This window comes from Cetorhinus maximus, chromosome 4 (assembly GCF_964194155.1).
Source record: "Cetorhinus maximus chromosome 4, sCetMax3.hap1.1, whole genome shotgun sequence".
In the NCBI taxonomy this organism is placed as follows: Eukaryota; Metazoa; Chordata; class Chondrichthyes; order Lamniformes; family Cetorhinidae; genus Cetorhinus; species Cetorhinus maximus.
The window spans coordinates 96135777-96140998 of NC_135882.1; positions in this window are offsets into that span (position 1 = coordinate 96135777).

Genomic DNA, 5222 nt, shown 5'->3' on the forward strand with positions numbered 1-5222 from the left:
CACATAATACTCCATCTGCAATTTTTTTGCCCATTCCCTTAACTTATCTATATCCCTTAGCAGACTCATTATATCCTCCTCACATTTTGCTTTACCATCTATTTTTGTATCATCAGCAATGCTGGCTGCAATACACTGGATTTGGTGTTAGGGCATCTGCTTTAATAGGCTGATAAGTCACCAGGACCAGATGAGATGCAAGGATACTGAGGAAAGAAGGGTGGAAATTGCATAGAGACTTACCTAATTTGTCAATCCATCGTTATTGTGGTCTGCAATTTGCTTTCCCTCCAAATTGTTGGCATTATAAGAGGGATGGTATCTAATTTGTGAAAGCAATAGATTGGTAGAAGGATAAGCAAGATACAGTTGAGCCCTATGGAACAGCAATCACATTTTTTCAGGGAGAACTGTATACCAGTAAAGCAAGAGTATGCATGCAGTCATGGGGTAGAAATCCACCCCGCCCCCTCGTCAGGGGGGTTATGCAGGGGCAGGCACGGGCGGGCGCTGACCCGATCGGATCCACACCACCATTTTACGTGGGCGGGCCAATTAAGGTCCATCCAGCACTCAGAAGCGCTGTGCGGGCGGGTGTTGTCTGAGTCAGGAATGCGCTCTTTTGCGTGCATGTGTGCAAAAGAGCACAGAAATCTCCCTGAGGCACAGATTAGTTTTAAGTTTTAACAGTTGAAAAAGGGTTGAAAAAAATTTTATGACATGTCCCCTCATGTGAAACTGTCACATGAGCTGGGACATGTGCATTAATTTCAATAAAAGTTTTTGAGAAAACTTAAAATCATTCATGAGACCTCATTCCGTCCCTGGATAAGATTCGATGAAAAATGCGAAGGCCACCTGAGCCCTTCGCCTGCCCACCCACTTTAAGGTTGGACGAGCAGCTCCGTTAATTATTTTAATTGTTAGTTAAATGATCTTAATAGGCCTTTGATAGTTTGGCAGGTACGCAGCCAAGTCGGCTGCACGCTTGCCGAACTGAAAATCTAAATGACTCACAGTGACGTCAGGACGCACGCCCGATGTCACCCCGCGTTATTTTACACCTCGGCAAGTGGGGCCTGCACCCACTCACCGAGCTGAAGACCCTCCCCATGGTTTGTGACATTACACTGATATGTTACAGTTTTGATGATGAAGGATGATTCATCCTTTAATAAGACAGAATGTCATATCTTCTGAATATGCTTCTCCGATGTGGCCAAATAAAGCTGTTTGCTCAAATTATGTTTCCTTTTTATGTTTTCAGCTCTGTAGGAAGAGAACAAAGGCTTAATCCTAATCACCAAGATCTTGTGGTGTAGCAGCCTGCGTCAACACTATCATCACAATCAAGCAGTATCTCAAATATCACAAAGCAAAACAGATGAAGAGTGGCAAGTAAGGTTCACCTGTGAAGGAAACATTGGCCTTAGTTCAAGATCCAGCAGATACTAGTGACTATACTTGTGCTGAGAAAGAATCATAGATACAATGAAGGGAAAACAATAGAGATCCTGGTGTGGTGTGGTTATCATGATTAGAATAGTTTGTCTTGATTCCCCACTCTCCACACAAAATTAAATGTCAACTTGATGACTTATGAGAAAACCATATGACGTTTTTGAAAAAAGTTGGCAAAATACATTTGTATTTACTCATAAACACTTAAAATAGGCTTTGAAATAGTCTTGTAGTGAAACACCAAGCAAGGAAAATATCCCTCATATCTTTTGGTAATGATATTGATTTATGACCTCCGTTCATTGGCCCTTCGCTGGAGGAAATAGTTTTTCTCTACCAACTCTCAGAACCCCTCATCGTCTTGAAAACGTCTATTGGTTCACCTTGTAAGCTTTTCTGTTCTAAAGAGAAGTCCTAACTTTTCCAATTTCTCCTCATAACTGAAGTTCTTCATGCCTGGTAACATTATGGCAAACCTCCTCTGTACCCTTTCTAAGGCATTTACATCTTTGCTGAAGTGTGGTGCCCAGAATTGTCCACAGCACTCCAGCTAACGCCACACCAGTGATTTATAATATATGTATACTATAATCCTCTATTTATAAACCCAAATACCCCATATGCTTTTTCAACCACCTTATTAATTTTCCATGCCACCTTTAAAGATTTGTGCATGTGGACACAGGTCTCTCCCCTCACCTACGCTTTTCAAAATCTGGCCATTCATAATGTACTGTCATTCCATGTTCATCTTTCCAAAGTGCATTATATCACACTTCCCCACACTGAATTCCATCAGTCATGCTTCTAATCATTTCACCACCCTGTCTGTATTGTCCTGAAGCTTAAAACTAATGTGAGAAATGGATGTATTTTAAAAGTATTTTTGGGGGATATTGTGCTATTCTGTGAAAAGGCTTGATGTGTCCATGTGTGTGTGTGTATATATGTGTGTGTATGATTTAATTAAGCTGGGCAGATATTGATAGGAGACATGTTGTCTGGAGGGTGTAAAACATGAAAAGGACAGGGGTGTTAGGTTTGACGTACAAATGAATAGGTTTGATCTAAAATTTGCATTTTTTGATAAGTGGAGAGTTTGTTTGAATATCAAAGAGAAGTCAGAGCTGTCAAGAGACATTTTTGCATCTTGCAGGAGTTCCATAGGTAAATAGAAGGGGGTGGTATTATATTTTATTGACCTGAAAGCAAAGACAAAATGGAAACATGAAAGATCTTATATTCGGAAGGATTTGATTTCAAAAAGGTGTAAAAACAATGGAACCTGAGATAAAAGGGGAAAAAAAAGTATTTTAGAGTTGCTGTGGAGAGCTTGGGGGGGGTCAGAGGTCGGGGGGCGGGGTGGGAGGGTGTAGCTGTTTGAGCTGTTGGGCTGTTGAGCTGGAACTATAGCTCGAGCTGTGGCTGAGGGGCGATGCAGTTTGAATCAACCACCCAATCAAGCTAAAAAAGTCTTCGGTTGCAAAAAAGCAGTTTTATTCTGAAGTTTGGATTTTCACAACAGAGTGGGAGAGAGTTACAGGTCATGTACTATATCTTTATTGAAGCTACAGCAGTTTGCCTTGGATAATGTTATTGGATTTTTTATAGTTAAACATCTATAAGGGGTTAAAAACAAAAACAAAATTACCTGGAAAAACTCAGCAGGCCTGGCAGCATCGGCGGAGAAGAAAAGAGTTGACGTTTCGAGTCCTCATGACCCTTCAGCAGAACTGAGTGAAGTTAGGAGAGGGGTGAAATATAAGCTGGTTTAAGGTCAGTGGTGGGGCGGGGGGGGGTGGGTGGGGGGGTGGGGTGGGGAGAGAAGTTGGGGGGGTTGGTTGTAGGGACAAGCAAGCAGTGATACAGATAATCAAAAGATGTTACAGACAAAGGAACAGGGAGGTGTTAAAGGTGGTGGTATTATCTAAGAATCTAAGAGAATGTGCTAATTAAGAATGGATGGCAGGACACTCAAAGTACAGCTCGAGTGGGGGTGGGGTGGAAAGACTGACAGGGTATTATAGTTATAGATTTAAAAATAATGGAAATAGGTAGGAAAAGAAAAATCTATATAAATTATTGGAAAAAACAAAAGGGAGGGGGAAGAAACAGAAATGGGGGTGGGGATGGGGGAGGGAGTTTAAGATCTAAAGTTGTTGAATTCAATATTCAGCTCAGGAGGCTGTAAAATGCCTAGTCGGAAGATGAGGTGCTGTTCCTCCAGTTTGCGTTGGGCTTCACTGGAACAATGCAGCAAGCCAAGGACAGACATGTGGGCAAGAGAGCAGGGTGGAGTGTTAAAATGGCAAGCGACAGGGAGGTTTGGGTCTTTCTTGCGGACAGACCGCAGGTGTTCTGCAAAGCGGTCGCCCAGTTTGCGTTTGGTCTCTCCAATGTAGAGGAGACCGCATTGGGAGCAACGAATGCAGTAGACTAAGTTAGAGGAAATGCAAGTGAAATGCTGCTTCACTTGAAAGGAGTGTTTGGGCCCTTGGTTGGTGAGGAGAGAGGAAGTGAAGGGGCAAGTGTTGCATCTTCTGCGTGGGCATGGGGAGGTGCCATAGGTGGGGGTTGAGGAGTAGGGGGTGATGGAGGAGTGGACCAGGCTGTCCCGGAGGGAACGATCCCTACGGAATGCCGCCGGGGGGGTGAAGGAAAGATGTGTTTGGTGGTGGCATCATGCTGGAGTAGGCAGAAATGGCGGAGGATGATCCTTTGAATGCGGAGGCTGGTGGGGTGATAAGTGAGGACAAGGGGGACCCTATTATGTTTCTGGGAGGGAGGAGAAGGCGTGAGGACGGATGCGCGGGAGATGGGCCGGACACGGTTGAGAGCCCTGTCAACGACCGTGGGTGGAAAACCTCGGTTAAGGAAGAAGGAGGACATGTCAGAGGAATTGTTTTTGAAGGTAGTATCATCAGAACAGATGCGACGGAGGCGAAGGAACTGAGAGAATGGGATGGAGTCCTTACAGGAAGCGGGGTGTGAGGAGCTGTAGTTGAGGTAGCTGTGGGAGTCGGTAGGCTTGTAATGGATATTGGTGGTCAGTCTATCACCAGAAATTGAGACAGAGAGGTCAAGGAAGGGAAGGGAAGTGTCAGAGATGGACCATGTGAAAATGATGGAGGGGTGGAGATTGGAAGCAAAATTAATAAATTTTTCCAGGTCCCGATGAGAGCATGAAGCCGCACCGAAGTAATCATCGATGTACCGGAGAAAGAGTTGTGGGAGGGGGCCGGAGTAGGACTGGAACAAGGAATATTCCACATACCCCATAAAGAGACAGGCATAGCTGGGGCCCATGCAGGTACCCATAGCCACACCTTTTATTTGGAGGAAGTGGGAGGAGTTAAAGGAGAAATTGTTCAGTGTGAGAACAAGTTCAGCCAGACGGAGGAGAGTAGTGGTGGATGGGGATTGTTCGGGTCTCTGTTCAAGGAAGAAGCTAAGGGCCCTCACACCATCCTGGTGGGGGATGGAGGTGTAGAGGGATTGGACGTCCATGGTGAAATAAGGGGTTGTTGCCTGGAAAGTGTTTACTTATGGGTCTGACTGAGTAGAGAATCTTTTTGGGGGAATGTTTTGCAAGACTAAGTTTAACTGTGGACTTGTAAGCTCATGTGCTTAAGAGAAGAATTTTCTGGGTGACGTGCGGGACCCGCACCCCGCACGCCATCACGATATTTGATTGGCCGGGTGCGCGATGAAGTGCGACGCGCGCCCGTCATTAATTAATGGGCTAGTTAAGGCCCTTAACT